Source organism: Gopherus evgoodei, chromosome 2 (assembly GCF_007399415.2).
Source record: "Gopherus evgoodei ecotype Sinaloan lineage chromosome 2, rGopEvg1_v1.p, whole genome shotgun sequence".
Classification (NCBI taxonomy): Eukaryota; Metazoa; Chordata; order Testudines; family Testudinidae; genus Gopherus; species Gopherus evgoodei.
Window position 1 is genome coordinate 141,689,917 of NC_044323.1, and position 20,955 is coordinate 141,710,871.

Sequence of the window (20,955 nt, forward strand, 5' to 3'; positions counted from 1 at the left end):
CTCCATTGAATGCAATGGTGTTGCAGATATCAACGTCACTAGTGAATATGGTCTATAATTTACAGTGATATTAACAAACACTTCATATTTATAAATCTTAAGTTAAATGTATTTACAATTTGAAGGAAAAAATCAACTTTTTTAAGTTAAAAAAGTGTCCAAATTAGAAATACCTATATTAGTGACTGGCAAACTTGACTATATTCAGAGATTGGTTTTGGCATAGATAAAAATCCAAACATTTAGAATTTTATCAAAGCTCCTCCAAGTTTCCTGTTTCTTCAAAGTTGCTTTGGAAGTGTTGCAGATTTTCTAGCACTTTGGCTTCACCAAGGACAGCTATACCACGAACAGAACCAATTATGTGTTACTCATGGGATTTTCAAAAGCACTCAACACAGGCCTAACTGTTGTTCCATTTAAGCCAATGAGTGTTTTGCCACTGATATCAATGGGCTCATAGGTAGGATTTTTAAAAGTCCCCAAATCAATCCATCCATTTGTAGGTATTTGCAGACCAGCTATTACTACTTAGTCATAGATTATAGGACCACTGTGATCATCTAGTCTGACCTCCTGTATTACATATGCAGTAGAACTTCCACAAAATAATTCCACTTGAACTAGAACATATCTTCTAGGACAACATCCAAGTTTGATTAAAAAAAAAAAAAAAAATGGCCAGTGATGGAGAATCTATCACAGTCCTTACTAAGTTGTTCCAGTGGCTAATTGCCCTCACTATTAAAACTTTGCTCTTTCTTTCCAGTCTGAACTTGTCTAGCTTCAAATTCCGGCCTTTGGATCTTGTCTGTCTGCTAGGTTGAAGAGTCCATTGTCAATTTTTGGGGCCTGATGTAGATTCTTATAGACTGTGATCTACTCATCGCTTAATACTTTTTATTGTTAAGCTAAGATCTCCTAATATTACTGCAGTTCATGTTTCAGATGTAGTCAGAAGAAGGAAAATTAGAAACATATCCCAACATTTCAGATCTTTACAAAAGGTCTAGTTATTGACTGGTTAAAAAAACTAGGCAAAGGTTGTTCATGAATTAGTTCTCCTATCTCCGCTAAATGTGCAGTTTTACTAGATAACACTGCTCTGCAGCCAAAATGCTTCTGAAATAAATGTAGTCCAACTTTACTAATTCTGGGTCACTGAGAACGAAAATAATGCTTAAAATTGTTGATTGGCTCTAGTTTTCAAGATATGCTATTGGGTCTGTATATACGACCTTGACTTGGGAATGGCAGAGGATAAGTGAGTTATAAAGGGAAAGGATCTCAATTTAAACCAGAAATGACTAAAATACATCTTTGACTGGATCTATGAATAAATCTATGACTGGGTTTGGACAGTACTTGCTTTTGAGGCAAAACAATGAATGATGCAATCTGAAGCTGGTATTGCATCATAAATGATATGAATTGCATCATGTTCTTCCTAGAAGTCATGGATGATGCAATCATAACGAAGCTTACATCACTCTGCTGAACAAATTGCCCTATATCAGCTCTAGAAATCATACAGTGTCGTGCTCTCTTCTTTGTCAGTGTTTGATTTTGCAAAGGGACACATTTCTGTTTAGCCAAAGTGAGCAGAGATGCCTCGTACTTGTGTGAACAGTGCAGATAACTTCTGCTATGTTTGTGGTGAAGTGACTTTTGCATCACAAAAGCGCAGTATAACCACTATGGTTAAGAAAGCCTATCACCTTTCTTTTGGATGTAAAATTGGAGACCAGGACAAGAGGTGGGCCCCACACATATGCTGCAACACTTGTGCAACAAATCTTCACCAGTGGTTGAACAGGAAAAGGAAATCTATGCCTTTTGCAGTGCCAATGATTTGGAGAGAGCCAACAGATCATACGAGCAATTGTTACTTTTGCATGGTGCCTCCAGTTGGGAAAGGTGTGTCGAAGAAGAAAAAGTGGACTGTGCATTATCCAAACATTCCATCAGCTATACGCCCAGTACCCCACGGAGCAGGACTGCCGGTTCCTGGTGCACCAGAATCATTCTCACTTGAGTCAGACGAGGAACAGGAAGAGGATGAAACTTCTGGTCCTGAACCATCAATGTCACAGGACCCACATTTTCTCCCATCCTCCTCCTCTGAACCACACCTCATAACATAAGGTGAACTGAATGACCTTGTCAGGGAGTTGGAACTACCCAAGAGTAAGGCAGAGCTGTTGGGCTCCAGACTACAGCAGTGGAATCTCCTGGCAGGCTATCAGGGCAAATGGAGCCCATCAGTGCTTGCAGATTATTGCTGGACAGTGACAAGAGATGCTCCATTTAATGAATACAAGAGACAAGCCAAGAAGCGCCGAGTAGACACTGAATAGGACTAAACTATGTACATAATAGCTTTTTTACTTTTGTTTCATAATACATTTGATTTATAGAACCCTTTTGCTGATTTTTAAAGTGTTACATAAACAGGACAGGTGAAATATTATCATGTAAAGCAACCATAAACACATGAAAAGACCTAGGTTTACAATTTATGATTAAAACTCTACTATCTACACAATATACATAGACATAAAATGTAAAAACTTAAATATCTTAGAAACAGTAGCCAATCAGTTGTTTTAATTGTCATATTTGAATTCAGCACATCAAAATACATAATAAATAGCACATTTTATCTCTGAAGCAGACGACCTCTCAAAAATTGTAGACCAGTGTAATTTAACACCATCTTAATCCAGAGGCCTTTCATTTGAAGTATGTGGAGTGAAGTTCTCACCTCTTAAGCAGTCAGCAAAGAAACTGGATCTACAACATATATTAATGCAACAGTAAACTTAAAGTAATTTCATTTACCAAGTAGATTTGGTGGCATATGGTATAGTCTGACTAAGAAGAAAGCAAGTCATTATGAATAGAGATATCTTCTGCAATGCAACTTTTTTTACCCCCGTTCAGATCCAAAAAGTATTTGTGTAGCCTTACAGATTTTCACCATTTTAAAGCAAATATCAGTATTCGTTGTTTTACGTAGATTATATCCCACATGAACTGGCTTTTGCAGACTTAATGCAGCCCTAATGTGTATACTTTCATTTGGAAAAAGAAGGTAAAGTTGTCTCAAAAGAAACTACTTTATGATGCCTGAGTATTAATATCATGTTGTGGTAGAGGCAAGAGTAAGCTGCATGAGGCATGTGTTGCTATGGAGGTTTATTAGTAAAATTCTGGTTGTTAGCAGCACAACTTCTGAGTTCCCTGAGAACAATGATAACTCTTCAAGCACCTTCCAGCACAATTGAAAAGGAGTTCGCTACAAATAAATTGATTTTCAGTAAGAAACTTTATAATTGTATCTGTATACTTAGAGCCAAACCCTCCCATCCAGTGCATTGCCTGCCTGTACATTAGATCTTTTCATAAGGGTCTGTTGTGGAAAATGACCACCACTGTGTTGAGATGATCAGACAGCCTGAGGCTCCTTTATTGATTAATCAGAGAATACATGTGTACACACGGAGAGACGACAGGTCCCCTAGCAAGGGGCAAGTCGCTCTGCCTTCCAGCAGTGATACCTGTGCTTTTAAAATTTAAAACCGCAAATTATCATATGAGCTTATACATCCGTCATTACCTTATTTGGCTAATACATGACATTTGCTAAAACATTAGTCGAAAACAATTGCTATTAATATAGCTAAAGTTGCAAGCCTGTTTCCTTTTACTTCCCCATACAAAGGTTTCGAAATTGTTAAGTCATTGACACCTGGTGTTTTTCCCTACTTGCAATAAAGCTATGGCGCGTTACTTAAGCTTTTTGAGGAACCTGTGTTCAAAAACACATATTGTTGTTACCTTTTGTTAAGTCATCATGAGTTAATTGATGCTTGCACAAGCAATTTAATGAACTATAGTGAACTTGAAAGCTGTCAGTACATTTTGGCAGTGTTAGACTGGTTACTTCCCTTTTCTTTAGCAGCAATTTTTTAGAGTCTGTATAATAGAATCAGAGAGTTGGCCTCAGGGTGTTAGCAATGATTATTTTCTTATTTTCTATATGTTAGTATGATTGTATCCTATGGCCTTGATGTAATCATTAGCAGCTCAATCAAGACCTGGTTTTGGGCCTGGGGTTTAATTTTCCTTATCAGGTCTGTGGAGGAAAGGTTCTTTCTTCTAAACTTAAAACCACCTCAAAAGCACCTCCTACTCCACAGCCATCCACTCCCTTCTGAAGTAGAATCACACCAGTTCCCCCTCTGGGGACATCTCTGCACCCTCAGAAGGAGAGGCAAGATTGTTTCCCCCTACCATCCACACATGACTAGTCATGATATTTTTGTACTGAATGTAGAAATTTCACCTTCTCAGAGAACTAAATGCTACCTTTCATTCAAGCAAACATTTTAACTACAATGGTTTTGCAGTTTCAGGAGAATTTTCTGCTCACACTGTTTCTTAGTCTTTAACTAGGCTTCTGTTAGCAGTAAAATGAAAGCCCTCGAGACACATTCTAGATTTACCTTCCATAGTGTAAATCAATAAATTAATACTAGAACAGCAGCTTTAGACTTAGTCCTATCACACAAGAGACATCTGTTAATTTGACTGTGCTATAAGGCCGGGTCATTGCTACAAAAGTTTCCTACATCAAGAAGAAAGGCTGCCAAGGAATATGAATACTCTAATTCACATGTTTAGATTCATGAGTTTAAGCTGCTTTCTGCTCTTATAGTGAGTTAATTTCAAGCAAACATCAATAGTTATTAATCCCTTACTACTGTAAGTATTAGAACTTTTATGGAACTTTTTACTAACTTTTTGTCCTACCACTGTTGCAAAAAGGAACACTCTAAGTCTTTGGGAAACTGTTGTTAGTGACAAAACCCTGGCATGCGTTATAATATAAATTATTCTGTGCAGAAAGACTATGCATGTACAACTACTGGCCTAGTATGTGATCATGTCTCCCTCTAGCAACCATACAACCTGCTACTACCTGACAGCTAATGGACCTCTCCTTTAGCTAACGTGGTAGGGGCTTGTGCTTTTGCTGCTCAGAGTCCCAGTTTTAATTCCTGCTGATGATCATAGTGTGTGTGTACACACAATACTACAACTGCACTGAAAAATGATATCATTACACAAGCTTATTATACCAAGAAGAGATTATATATCTCTGTATACACAAAGCGTACTCACATTTCTGATTGCAAGAGATTTTCAAACAAATAATGCATGGAAAAATATTAGACTTGGTTACATTCTCAATTATTTTATGTATTTAGAATACTATACAATTATTGTTTAGAACCACAGATTATTGAGAGTGAGAAAAGTTACAGCGTAGGGGACAGAGGCCGTGCTCCTGCAAACACTTATACTCAACTTTACTTACATGTGCAGTCCTATTGAAGTAATTAGTCCATTTCATTTCATTCATAAAGTCACATTCATCCTGAAGTCTTTGCAGGATTGGGACCCAAATCACTACAGAAAGACAGAAACTGCAAAATTCTGATTTTGAACTCTCTCAAGTTGGGGATGTATGAGTGAAGGTTTCAGTTTTGGCCTATATTTGCTAGTAAAACATTAAGCTATTGACTGATTAGTCCTGGGGCAACATCAGAAAAAAGGTTCAGAAAAGAGAGAGAAAATGTATATTACAGATATTTATTTTTTTCCATTTGAAAAATGGATCTGACATACAGTATGTTCCACTATGGTTCAGGTTTAGCTCTCACCTTCAAACTGATTAAAGCTTTGTCAAAGAAGTCTGCACTGATAGTCACAAGCCTTTTGCAGGGGACAAAAATGCAGAAAAAAGCAGTATTGGATGAAATCTCGTCTTCCTGCTCCTGGTAAGGAGGACAAACACAATTTGCAATTGTAATGATGTCCATTGAGAGGTTATCTGTATGGACTGAATCTGGGAATTCTGGATCCAAAAACATGAGAAATCCATCAGCTCAAAGGCATTAATGGATTCCTAAAGCCCTGTGGTTTAGACAGTAGCAGGGAACAGAAAGATGCACCATGTTAACATGTGTTGCACGCTCCCTTTGGCTGGGGAAACTCAATTTAGAGTTTCAGACATCAAAGGACTGCATGCACCACCAACTGAAAAAATGCCATAGATGAGTAATTGGAAGTAGGATCTGAACATGCTGCATCAGCATAGGTTACACAAGTAATATGGAAGACTATAGCATACACAAGTATTTTAGTTTATGGAGAAAATTGCTGGAGTTACTACAGTGAGAAGTTTAAGCTGCTAAATTTGAGTGCTCCTCCACTTACTTTGTCAATCTAGTCAATTGCTCTGAAAACCAGACTACTGCAAAATCTACAAAATAATCTTTGAAATTAAGCATAAATAACCAGGAATTAGCAGAGGAGCAAGTATGAATCTCTTTTTTTTTTCTCTTGTAGGTCTTTTTAATACATTAAATCACTTGACTCATTTGAATAAGTAATTCTATCTTTAACAAACCAAACTCTGGTATAATTTAATTCCCTGATTAATTAATTTTACTTAATGTGTAAGGAAAAATTTCTACAGCTTTTCTCTTGACTTGATTTTAAAAAATGAAATCCACTAATTTTGATACACTATCTCGTGTTGAATTATTACTCCAAATTATCTTAGACAAATCTCACAACCAGTCAAAGCATCTGAAATGGAAAAGGCATTTAGAGGATCAAATATCAAGGATGTGACCTATTTCTGCAAATCACAACGTATTCAGTCAACAGTTTGTGCTAGTTCATTAGGAACAGGCTTGCCGTGAAATAACAAGTTCCTTCCCCACTAACTGTTTTTAGAATAATACCACTGTATTGTATGTTATTGGCAACAGAACCCTTTCAATCTGTGTTTTACTGTCTAGTTCTTTCTGTCTCAAGGTATTGCTTTGTACAAGACAGGGCTTGTCTTCACTTCATTGTTACCTCAAAGTATAATTTGAGTGTCACCTCTAACTTGACTCCTGACCACACCACCAAATTTCTAGTTCAATGTAACTGAGGTTTTAAGTTCAAGTTAGATAGCCCATCAGCAATGATGGATTGGAGCTTGAATGCTGCTGAAGCTTGAGCTACTAACAGAGTGGGAACTCAGCTGTGAAGCATAGATGGTGCCCATGTTCCAACGGGGAATAAATTCCTCACTTTGTTGCCCAGAGTTTTTTGAACCCAAAGCAGTGGTAACTTAACTGGTTTTTTAGGTGGTGTCAGGAATACATCAATGGGGATGCAGCTGATAAACAATTGATATAAACCAGAGAGCTTTTACCTAAAACTACTTTATTAGGTGTCAAGCGCACACACACACATTTACTATAGCAATAGGTTCAGAGCACCCTAAACGTTATATCAGAGGGGTAGCCGTGTCTGTATGTATTCACAAAAGCAACGAGGAGTCCAGTGGCTCCTTAAAGACTAACAGATTTATTTGGGCATGAACTTTCACGGGTAAGTGGGTTTTTTTACCCACAAAAGCTTATGTCCAAATAAATCTGTTAGTCTTTAAGGTGCCACCAGACTCCTCATTGTTTTTCTAAACATTATAGTTACCTGAAGTCTTAGATGGCTTTGAGTGATCACTAGCTGGGCTTCTGGGGGACCTCCTTTCATCCAGCTGATGGGGAGTTTAGGTGTCAGCTCCTTGCCCAAAGAAAAGCTTCCTCTGACTGTTCCTAAGAGTATTCCTTTGCTTAATTTTATAGCTAATGTAAAAAAAACACACAACTCATAGTGACTCCTAGTGGGTCACCAATTCTTTTAATTTCAGCAAATTACTTATTTTTATTATGAAGGCATTTTTAGTATTTCTAGTCATAACAATAAAACTCATATATCAGGGCACTTAAATCCAAGGTTGGCTGCCCAAACATTCATTCCATTTTCATGGTACATTAACTTTTTGTCCCATCCTCCCATTCTGATTAGCAAAACCGCAAACATGCAGCTATTTGGCCATGCTTCTCAGAGTCCTAATGATTATTTCTAACTGTGTGGTATTTGGTTTTCAGCTGGCAGTGGGCTGGATACATAAAATGGCTGACTACAGTTTGGCAAGTTCTGCAGTTACATCTTCTCCATGTGGTTCCATAGGACCTATCTACATCACAGCTCAGAGCATGGGGAGAGAGAGGAAAGAACAGTCTGTGTTGATACTAGCCTCATGAGCAAATGGGCAGAAGAGGCAAGATGTAGCGAGACCTATGAGCACAGAAGCAAGGGAGTATGCTGCATCTAGTAACTGGCTGACACAATATAGGAAAAGTGAAGTACCAGAGGAATTGTGTGTCAGAAGGGTGTCTGAGGCACAATGTCATCCCATGCTGCTTCTGGGGCAAGGCTTAGATCTCTGTGCCCAATGACCTGACCTAGTGCAAAGTAATTATTATAATCCAACTGGCAAAGTAATACAACATTGGCATTAAAAAAGCTGCCTGGATCACGCCTACCACCACGTGAGTACTGAAGTTGCAGAAGAGGGCCCATGGGCCTGATTTTAAAATGTATCGGGCACTTAAATTTGAAAATCATACTAGGCACCTAGCTTCAGTGGAATCAACATGGAAAATATGGCTGAAGAGTTGTGAGGGCGTAGCCAGCCAAAGTAGAGTGTCACAGGATCCATTCTGAGTGAAAGGGTATGAGGACAGCACATTTCAATGTAATTATTAAAACTTGACGAAACTTCCTGTCAATGAGGTTAGAAATAATCTTTGGCAAGCAAATTATATATAGTGCATTTGCCGTAAACATTTGTACTCTGTTCCTGGAAAATATACTACTATTTATAGTATAGCACTGCATTCAGCTCTTCAGTTTTTGAAGTGGGGATCTGATAGTGGTGGTCCTGCCCTCTGGGATGCATTGTAAAGACTGACTGTCACTTGGTGTAATCGAGTGCATTCCAAAGGTAAAATAGGAGGTAGTGGAACAAAGAGGCTGGCCAGTCATAAAAACTAAAAATGGTATACAGGTTCTCACAACAGACATAGGCATCCCTTTCAACCAGTCCAGAGTGATATCACCCAGCCCTTTTTACTCCCACTTATTCTACATTTTTCCCAGTAGCCCCCGCAAGCCTGCAATTTTGCATCATCCATTGAGCTACTGTGAGAGTTAAATCCTATTCAGCCATATTTATATTCCATATTTATTCTTTCTGGGGATAATTAGGGACTAGAAAAATTCCTTCAGTCTATCCACTGAGGTAAATCAGTGGAGCTCTGTTGTTGGTGGACCTACACTAAGTTACAGCAGCTAGGAATCTGGCCCAAAACAGCCAGAAATCCCAATTTTGGTGATTTTTTTGTTTGTTTTTATAAAACGCCATAAAAGCTAACTTTTCATAAATGGCTGAAATTATTTTGCTAGAGGAATTAATTTCCCTCCTCCAGTGTCCAAATCTTTAAGTTTATCAAAGCTTTCTCCTCACTGGTAGACTGACATGCTCCAAACACTACAGGAATTTCACTGTTCAATTATATGATAATTTAGAGTTATGTGTAATTTCATCTAGTCAATCTTATAATTACATTTCTGATACTTCCACCAGCCAAGTACTGGAATTAAATGTTAAACTGTATTAAATTATTGAGCCACAAGGTGGCACTGTGTGCAAAATACCTTATTGAAAGCTATCTAGCTATACTGTACCAGGTAGAACATTAAAGGATCTTATTGTGAATATGTCTGGTGTGTATAAACAATCTCTGTAGCCAGTTGAGGGACATGACATGGTGTCAGGAGTAGACTAAGAACTGAAACAGAAGGAAAACAGCCAAAAGGTTGCAGGCCAAAGGAACAGCAACAAAAGTTGCAGGATCTCATCAACATGCCACTCTTCAGTGCCCCAGAGAACTTCAGCTTTGACAAACCTTCACAATGAACATCCTGGGAATGGTATTTTGCAATATTTTTAATTACAACCAAATCTACAAAGAAACCAGAGATATACAATATACAGGTATCTTCTTTAATGATTGCTCTGGGGGAGCAGGAAGAGCATATATTTGGATCCTTTTGACTTTACTGAAATTAGTCAAAAAGATGACTATGAAAGGATTCTGGCTATGTCTGCAGCATACTTTAAACCTCAGAGAAATGTAGTTTGTGAAAGAGCATGTTTTCACCAGAGTATTCAAGAACAAGAGGAAAATGCTGAATGTTTTAAAAGAGCTCTGCATGCATTGGCTGAAAAGTCATTTTTTTTAATAGAACAGAGGAAAATATGAGACAAACTAGTTATTGGGTTAACAGATTTGGAAAACAATATCTTTCATGGCAACTACAATTGAAAAGAGATTTAACCTTAGCCAGAGCTATTAAAATAGCAAAGCAGTTTGAACAAGTGAGACAGCAAAACCAAGAACAATTTGCCAAACTTGGAAAAATAAGACACTAGTTTATAACCTGTTAAGACATGCAACATGAGTGCTAAAATCCATTACCATAAGACTCCTGAGGGAAGGTGAGAGAACTCTCAGGCTAACAGGGACAAATTCCAATTTACGTGCACAAGGTGGGGAAAAAAGTCATATCCCAAGAGATGATGAATGTCCAAGCAGAGGCACACTGTGTAATAAATGCATGAAATATGGACATTTTCCAACTGTTTGCTGCACCAAAGCAATCAGGGAGTTGGCTTATATTACAGACAATCAAGAGTTATTTGTTTATGGGATCAGTCACTTGTGATGACATAGTGCCTGCCTGGCGAGAGACATTGAATATTCATGTCAAGGCTATTGACTTTGAAAGTGACCTAGTGATGTCACAGTCATCTCAAAAGACACTAATAATTTCCTTCAACCTGTCCTAACGCTAAAGTTACCTGACAGAGCTCTGACTAGCCCTGGAGGTATTTTGAACTGCCTGGGCCTTTTCATCACAGAAACAACTTATCAAGACAAAATATTTGCATTCAGAATGTATGTAATCAAAGAATCATAAACCAACAACTTTCTCAGCCTGAGCATGGCTGCAATTATAGGCCTAGTGGCAAAGGTGGAAGAACTCAATGAAATGTTTGGTGATACTGGACTTCTGAAACAAGATCCAGTACAGAATAACCTTAAGAGACAATTCTGAACTATATAGTGTACATACACCTAACATGATTTATATCACATTACTTCAAAAAGTGGAAATTGAGTTAAAGAGAATGGAGTGTATTGGCATAATCAAGAAAATCTCTGAGCCAACACCATGGTGTGCACCAGTGGTACCAATTACAAATAAAAATGGAAAAATATAAACTAAAAAGACTTAATAAAGCAGTTAAGTGAGAAAAATATATCCTCCCAACACTGGATGACCCAAAGTGAAAGGAGCTACAATATTCTCCAACCTGGTTGCCTTGAGCAGATTTTGGACAATTTCTTTCACCAAGCAAAGGGCTAAAATTGACTGCATTTAGTATACCCTTTGAGAGATTTTGCTTTCAAACATTATTTTGGGGATTACCAGTGCACCTGAAATTTTCCAAAGAAACATGGCAGAATTGTTCACAAACACAAATGGAGTTGTAATTTTCATAGACATTCTGATATATGGATCTTCAATGGAAGGACAGAACAAAAACCTCAAATAAGTCCTACGTCTACTCAGTCAGTCTGGACTGAAACAAAGGCTTTCTCTACACTGGCAAGTGAAAGAAAAAACTTTTGTCATTCAGAGGTGTTAAAAAAACCCTGAAAAACAAAAGTTTTGCTGATGACAAGTGCTGGTGTGAACAATATTAATGCTGCACATTGGGGATGAAAGTTTTTTGTCAGCAGGAGAGCTGTCTCCTGCCAACAAACAGCGGCGACAATGCGTGCCTTTTAGCAGCACAGCTGTAGTGGCGCATCCATGTCACTAAAACCTGTGTAGTACAGAAATAGCCTAAATAAGGAAAAAATGCACTTTCCACTTAATCCAAATCAAGTTTTTGAAACAGACAGTAAACAAAGATGAAATCAGTAATAGCCCTGAGAAAGTAAAAGCAATTTGAGAATTGAATGCACCATACGAGAATATATGCTGGCAATGGTAATTTATCTTGGTCAATATCTAGAAGTAACAAAGCCACTGAATGAACATATCCTGATTATGGGAACCAAATCAAGAAATTGCCTTCAAAAGGTAAAATAAGAACTGGAGCTGCTAGATAATTTATGTACTAAGATGTGAACAAACCTACAGTGATCAGTGTGAATGCAAGTGACTATGGCCTAGGTTGTGTATTGTTGCAACAACATGGGTCTCAGTGGAAGCCAAAGGCATTTTGCTCTCGCACACTTACAGAAGCAGAAAAATGATCTGCACAGATTGAAAAGGAGTGCCTGCCAAGCATATGGGCATGTGAGAACTTTTACAGATATCTGTGTGGACAGGATTCATTGACACTGATAACAGACCATAAACCTTGCTTGCAACCCTCATCACCAGAAAACACCTGACTCAAGCACTGCTGAGATGTGAACATTTATTGCTAAGGTAAACGTGATTTAACCCAATTGCTAATTATGTTCCTGGGAACAAGCTTGTAGTAGCAAACACTCTGTTATGGAGCCCAGGATTGCACTCAACTACCCGTGAGCTAGATGACAATATAGAGGCATATGTGGATGCTGTGGACACATACAGAGCAGCGTCAGAAAAGAGACTAATCCAGCTACAAAAAGCAACCTTGACAGACACATGACTTCAGGAAGTTCTAAGTTACATTAGTGGTGGCTGGCCCAATTAGCTAACAGACACTAAGGAAGTGACAAAAGACTACTTTATGATGCATGGACAATTAAATTAATCACATGGATCATGATTAAAGGCAATAATATCATAATTCCAAATGAAATGAGAGGAGAAATTCTAAACTGCTCCCTCTATGTGCATTTCAAGAGGCACATTGCCCCAGACTGGATGGGAAGTCACAAGGAGGAAACGGGGCTCGTTGCCCTTCTGTAACAGCCCCTAAAGTGGGCCTGCGCACAAGAAAGCTCAAAAAGGGATCAGGGCTGGCTCTACTATTTTTGCTGCCCCAAGCAAAGAGAAAAAAACAAAACGTTCAGACTGCCACCGCCTGAACTGCCAAAGCACAAAATAAATAAATAAATATAAGCAGCCTGGTCTCTACCACCCCAATAATGGACGGAATGCCATCCCTCTGCATGTGCTGCCCTAGGTATATGCTTGCTCCGCTGTTGCTTGGAGCTGGCCCTGGAAAGGATCGTACCTCACTGAAGAACAACTCTTTTTTCAAGCTCCAATTGAGAGAATGCAGCACCACAAACTCAAGGTTGTGGTTAAGTGTCATGGACTACCTAGCCCTACCATATTCTCAGGCAGACGTGCTTCCTTTTCCAAGTCATCTGGACTGAAGCTCAAAATGTAACTACTGTACTTCTCTAGATCCTTCTCTTTTTAATTCCATCAACTCTGAGGAGGGTCCCATGCTATGGGCTGTGATGTTTTGTGGTTGTGAAATTTGCCTATAGTGCAAACTGCTTTCCTCTGCTGCAAGCCTCCCTGTGCCAAATCCTCTAGCTACTCCTCCATCCCAACAACTGCTACAATCCAGCTATGTGTTGCCTGTATCAAATTCAGTTTCAAATAACTTAAATAAATGGAAAATCATTTATTAAAATATTAATAGTAAGAACACTATCAATATAATCGGTAATACTGATCTGTTCTTAAATGTTTGCTTCCATCCTCTATGTAATAATTCAGTGTATCAATTTGTCCCAGATTCCCTGGAGATATCTAAAAATATTTCTATAGAATTTAGGTCCATCATATTGTAGTATAAGCCAGGCCCTGGACATAGGAGATTGAAACCATTAGTCTTGTCTAAGTGCTATCAGCAACTCCAGACAGGTAGAAGTGTTTAAAAGAATAGAAAACCACCTAAATAATGGAAGGGTAGTTTTCTTTGTTGCTCTTTTTTTCTTTTAAACTGCCTTTCCACCAAGAGTAGGACTGTAAAGAATGTCTTGAAAAATGAAATGAAATTGTTCATCATATAGACATAAAAATCCACTCAATTTTTGCCATCAAATTTAAATCCTAGTAAATTATCTGGGTGTAATTGTAACTTTTTTTTAAAAAACAGAGGCTACTCTATATCTGTCTGTCGCAAATGTACCATTAAGATTATTAATTATTTCTATCATGGAAATGAGGGAAGGATAAAATAGACAAAACAGCAAGGAACCTTCAGTATGTAATTATTAGCTGATTCTATTCCTGAATAGCACAAATTATGTAAAAACCTAAACTCCCTCAGAGTCTGTGTGGGGAACCATGAGCAGGGGGTTATTTTGAATGTTATATTAATCTGGCAAACCTCCCTAAGATCTGTTTAACTGCTTTTTCAGCATTAGTAGTACCCTAACTGCTTTTTACATATAATCAGCTGTAGATTCCTTTTTACAAGTAGTAAAATTAGCAACAAATGTGGGACCAAGTCCTTACTCATTCAGTGGGAATTTACTGGATTGAGAGCCTCAGGTTTCAGTCTATTAGGTGTTCTGTTGGCCTAGCGACAGGAGTCAACTTTGTCATTTAGGATCAGTCCTGCACTGTGGTGGAGAGCAAGGCAGAGTCACACTTACCTAGAAGGTGCCCCAGGATGCATTTTGGTGGTGTGCCTACACTCCTACACCACTTCATGGGGTGCTGAATACTCCTGGTCAGGGCAGATCTGATGAGAGACCGCTGAGTATAAGAGCAAGTTCTGCCCAGCCCTGATGTGGACCATGTAACGGCAGGGGTAGATTGGGGGATGGCTCTTCATCACCCTATGGCACAGCTGTATAACTGCTAGGCAGAATGTGGCCCTAAATAAGGATTCAAAGACTTTGCTTGCTTTGAATTAAGGTTCTGAACCAGCCCAATCCAGGAAGAGTATCATTTACTAATCCCAAACAGCTTCTGAAACCTAAACCTGATTGTTTTTAAAATGTTTCATATCTGTAGCACGTCCTAAATGCTTCTATTCACGTTTTAATACTTTTGTGTAGTGCTGTCAGCTGTACATCCATGGTCAAGTACCCTTTTAATTCCATACTTGTGAAACCATGCCATGCAAAGCGGGTAAAGAATCACAGAAATGGTCACTTTAGTCTAACACTGAACAAAAAACTCTATTTAAAATAAGGCAAATGGCATAATCCCTAAATTACTCTGCCTCCCTCTGCTTTGTTGTAGAGCCTTTCCTTGGAATCGTCTCCTGCTCCTTCTGGCCTGGCTTTCTGCTACACCCTTGAAGAAATACAAGACAGATCATAAAAGTGTACAGTACCTTAGAGTAGGAATTTGTACAGAGGAAATAGGAAACATTTGTATTACACAATCAGAATATATGCACTAAAACAGATTCGCTAGCAGAGCATCTAAACATGCGCACCAGTAACTTCCAGCATGACAATGTAATTGGGATCTTTAAATTATACTAAAGATACCTTCTGATTTAGGCACAGGCAATTGGTAGGATGTGCATTTTCAGGTAAACTTTTCTCCTCTCCATCAGTTTGACCCAGATTTAATTGTCACATTAGTCTCTGTTTGACTAGATCAACCAGTGGTTTCCAACAGAGATGTGGAAACCAGCTGAGCCTCATGATGAAGTCTTCTGATTGAAAATACTGTCATGATTGTAGACAGATTGCCAGAAGAGATTTTTTTTTTGTATAACAGGCAATCAGACAATCAAACTACTGGATAATTAATCTTACAAACTGAAATGATTATCTTTACTATAGCCTGAACCTACACCTTTTTGATGGGTCTGGTCTTCAACTTTGTCCCTGAATCTCCCACCTCTTCACATCATTTTCTGTTCTACAGCTGAAGGGAACAAACTGTAGCATTTACAGGGAGACCAACTGTGCAACACGTCTTTTCCTTACCTCAGAAAGATCTGGTAAGGCTACATTTCTGATCTCCCGGTGGCCATGGTAAGGTCTGTAGGGGTGTGGTCATCTCTCTCAGCTGTAGGAAATACTAATATATCATAGCTCTAAGAGCAGATTAAGCCTAGATTTCTGCCAGAGCAATATGGAGCTGGAGGGCACGGAGGGGGTGGGAGAGTGGAGAGGGGGAAGGAAACAACTACGTAGCTGATCCTTCTACCTACCACTTTCTATTTAGACTAGGTTTGCTATTCTGCTATGTGGAAGGTGACATCTGAAAGATGGCTCATCCCATACTGTATCCCAGCATGACAACACACTAATTTCAAACAGAAGGGTGGCAGACACAGAAGCAGGTGGACCATTCATGCAGTGAGCCCAGCACTGTGACAGGTGGACCCGCCCAGGGTTAAGATGTTGTAGGAGTGTCCCTCAGAACAGAGAATCCTTCTGGCAACCAGCATTGTGTAGACATGTGCATGCATAGTCTGACTTCAGTGAAGTTACACCACATAAAACTGAAGTAAAGAAGTGAAGAATTTGGTCCTACTTACTTTGGGGCTATATCATGAGACAAAAGCAGTATGGAGAGAATGAATTATGAGGAAGGATAAAGATAGAAAAAGAAATGGAAGAATATGATAAAGGTAGTTCAAGGGATCAATGGAGAGAGAAATTAATCTGAGGAAAACAAACAAACAAACAGGAAAAAGGAGGAGGAAAGAGAGTCTCAACTAAGGGATGTAAAAGGAAATAAAGAAGAGAGAAATAAAGTACCAAATGCATCTAAAATGTCATCATTGAGTTAACATCATACTTCACACCTGAGATGAAATCCTGGTTCTGCTCATGTTAACGAAAGTCTTGTCATTGATTTCAGTAGAGCAAGGATTTCGCCAACAGTTTTATATGAGAACTGCAAAGGCCTCGATTCTGCCACCCTGACTCTGCAAGCAGTCCCATGTGTTTCAGTGGAACTACATGCTGAATAAGATTCTACTCAACATGGCTAAAGGGGTAGAAAGCAGCCCAAAACTTGAAAGAAAATAATAAAAAGAATTATGTCAATTTACAAGGTGAAAAATGCCTATGCTAAAATCATATTGAAAATAATGTTTGCAGTATATGCTAAGTGTTCAAAGTGGAAGGCTAAGTTTGTGCTTACTCAAACACATGTATTGCATATACTGTACTATATGCATAACCACAGTACAATGGCCATTTATTGAAAGAACCCTGCAAATAAATATATCTGACTTTAAACTCAGTTTATTGAGTCCACTGCTGTCTGAAGTGGAACATTGCTGATGCACTAAAAAAATCCAAAACAAAACCCCAACATTCTATTGTTATACTTATTGTCAAGAGTATTACACTCTTGAAAGTCTGAAAGTGTATGTGACATTGGCGCAGATGATAAGTAACAGAAAGCATTTTCACCTCACTGGTTTAAATATTACACAGGTGTAGACTGCCAGGCAGAGCTTAGAACTGGGAGTCATCAGGACCTTTATTTCTATAGCAACCTCTGCCATTAATATATATGTTATAATTTTGGGCAAATCACTTGACATCAGTATAGCCATTCATAGAATTGGTGTAATGATACTTATCCACCTCACAAGTGCATGAGTTTTAACAGGTGATTGTGAAAGTACTTTGGGAAGCGAGCCTGAAAAGTGCAATAAGAGTGAAAGGCATTAATTTTCAGTAGAGTTGCTGGTCTCAGTTCATCTCCTAGAAGACAACTGTCCATTATAATAGTTACTGGTAACAGTTGCCTGTTTTAGGAACCTTATTAGGGAGGATGAAGACTGAATGGAGACAGAGACCAGCTTACCTTCCTATTCCTCCTAGATGTACTCCCTCTAGGTCAGAACTGAGGCACTGTGGTGTGACAGTGTGGGATACAAGAAATGCATTTTAACATTTTTTTATGAATCAGGTGTGCCACATTTCTAGATCCTTCTAACGGAACACATAAAAGTCCTAGGACTAGTACCTACCGTTATTCATGCATGTAGCCTCATTGCTTTCAGTAGGACTACTTGTTATGATAGGGGCCACAGGACCAGTCTCTATTGAGCAGCAATCCTGGGAGTCTTCATCTTAAAACCAAAAGGTGGCAACCATTTCTCCCTCCACCCACACCCATAGCTTCCCATGCTTCTTCCATCTACACAATTAAAAAAAAATCCATACCAAAATGCTGGGGCTAAGCAAACACTATACACATTCCTTCTATGGCTCACCTATACTTGTACTTCTAAAATTTATGAGGAATTATTGTCTTATTTACCAAATAACTTTTTCAGAAGAATGTTTTTGAGAAGCAGAGTTATTTTTAAGCAAATAAAAAGGGTGAGGGGTGGGTAAGGAGTAGACTGTGTGCCACAAAGGAGTGTTCTGTGAAGGGGGGGGGAATGAAAGAAATAAAGATTAGAAATAAGGTTCTTTAATGTGAAACGAATACTGAAATGAAAAGAAGTGGAAGTCTCTTAAAAAAGCTTCAGTTACAAAAAAAAAATCATTTAAAGTTACCACCACATGCTCACTAAAATAAACCAGAAAATGTAATTGTGTCTATGCCAGGGTTTCTCAAACAGGGGTCAATGTTTGTGTAGGAAAAGCCCTGGCAGGCTGGGCCGGTATGTTTACCTGCCCTGTCTGCAGATCTAGCCGATCGCGGCTCCCACTGGCCGCGGTTCACTGCTCCAGGCCAATGGGAGCTGCTTGAAGCGGCAGCCAGTAATTCCCTTGGCCCGCGCCGCTTCCAGCAGCTCCCATTGGCCTGGAGCAGTGAACCGCGGCCAGTGGGAGCCGCAATCAGCCGGACCTGCGGATGCCGCAAGTAAACACACTGGCCCGGCCCACCAGGGGCTTTCCCTACAGAAGCTGCGACCCCTGTTTGAGAAACTCTGGACTATGCAAACATCCTTAATTAAGAAAAACAAAACCAAACAAACAAAAAAACCGGCTGAGGGCATTATTATGGTAGGATTGCTTATACTGTGTCTAGGACAAAGCCCATATTCTCCCATAAGGCCATGTCTTCAATGCAGCATTAACTTAAATGACTGACACCTGGGGTAGTCTACTAGTTACTGTGTCCTCACTGGTGCTGCACTCCCCTTTTTGTGTACTGCTTGGACCATCCCTTGGTTTTGTGGAGTGCACTAATCTCAACCACTCTATTGGCATGTCTACAATACAGACATATGGTGGTGTAACTATGCTGCCCCGGAATGAGGTAATTATATCAACCTAACCTCTGGTGTAGATAGCACTATCACAATGGGAAAGCTTCTTCCGCAACATAGCTACCACCTCTAAGTGATGTCAATTAACTCTGCAGATGGGAGAAGTTCTCTTGTCGGTTCAGTAGCATCTTCACTAAAGTGCTACACAGGTGTATCTGCACCAGTGTTACTGTAGGGTCATATGTGAAGACAAGCCCTATGACTCTTTCACTCTGAGTTGTGATGGAACTTGTCTGTCCTTCTGGGTACATGGGGAATCATGAGAAGACACTGGAGGACTATCAGCATGAACAATTTAGCTTGCATCCCAACTGCAAAGTGGGTGGGTTGGAAATGGATCTCGGGCTGTAAACTTTTACCCCCAGCTAGCCTGGGTTGAAAGACTATTAAACTCAGGTGAGAAGGTTTAGTACATGGACAGGAGGAGGGGTTAGGAGCAACACCTGGGTAAGAGCTCAGGCTAACTCTGCAGTGAAGACATGCCCCTAAATGGATTATTCCTACATAGCAGAAAAGAAATGACAAATATCCTCTTTCAGGATTTCCCTAGAATTCTCTCATCAGTGAGGAGGGTTGGATTTGTCACAGCAGGTATAGCAGGAGAAGGTTCAGTCCACATGATCCATGGAAACCAAAAGCCCAGGACCATCAAGAATCCTAGTGGCTCCCAGGATGTTTTACCAGTCATACTAAGTTCCTCACTGACTGCTGACCTGGAGCCTCCTCTGTCAATTTTATATCATACAGAGAGAGCCTACTAATGTTAACATTGACACACAGCTGACAGCACTATGTTAAGAAGTTGATACGTCAGTCTGCCCTGTGCAAATCATTGGTCCTGATCATGGGACCCAGACAAGCATGAGAAAGAGGCAAAGGAAGAGTCACTCTCCACCTGTGGTTGAACCTACCAGATTTCTCAATGAAGCAGAGAAGGACAATCTAGCCCTGGTTAAGCATCATTGAAATTTAGTACTCAGTAAGATTTTGGGGCTCAGCGTAATTCCTTCTCCTGAAAATCAACTGAGAAACGAATTAGGATTGATTTTGAAGATAAACAATGGAAGTTGTACATTGCAAGGCAGTGGATCAAGACACTAGCCTTTCACTTCTGAACACTAGAGGTATATCTACACCACCCATGGAAGCAAGCCTTCCAGCATGGAATATAGACTTGTATTAGCAGGCTCCAAACTAGCACTCTACAAAAAGCTGCACAGACATCAGTTTGGTGTTGCGCCTCAGGCTGGTGCTCAGGCTCTGAAGCGCATCCTCCATCCCTAGGCTTCAATTTCAAAATGTTGTCTTTACGGTTATTTTTATTTAGAGTGCTAATGTGAGCCCTAATAGCTCAAGACCCGGGCTGGGAGGTTCACTTCCATAGGCTGTATGGACATATCATTGTATTCCAGCCAGAATTAAGTGACAGCGAAATGAAGGAAATGATTTCAACCTAGTTTTTAGTAGACATGAATCAAGCTTACTAAACTGCATGATTGGCCATCTCTATTAAGTACCAGATTGGGTATGTCAGGTGTAGTGAGGCGGTGTGGCTCCCTGCTGCCCCGGAGAGGGACGAGCCCATCCAGAGGCCGGAGTAGGCGGAGCTAGGGATAGAGCCCGCCCCTCAGAGGGTCAGGTGGTGACCTGGAAGTATAAAGGCTTGCCCTCAGAGCTTACTGGAGGGCGAGCCACTGGGGAGGCCAGATGTCTCCAGCCTAGCCTGTGACTGGGAAACCCTCGCAGCCCAAGGTGTAGGCCAGGACTTGCCTGACTTGCCCTGTGCTTGCAAC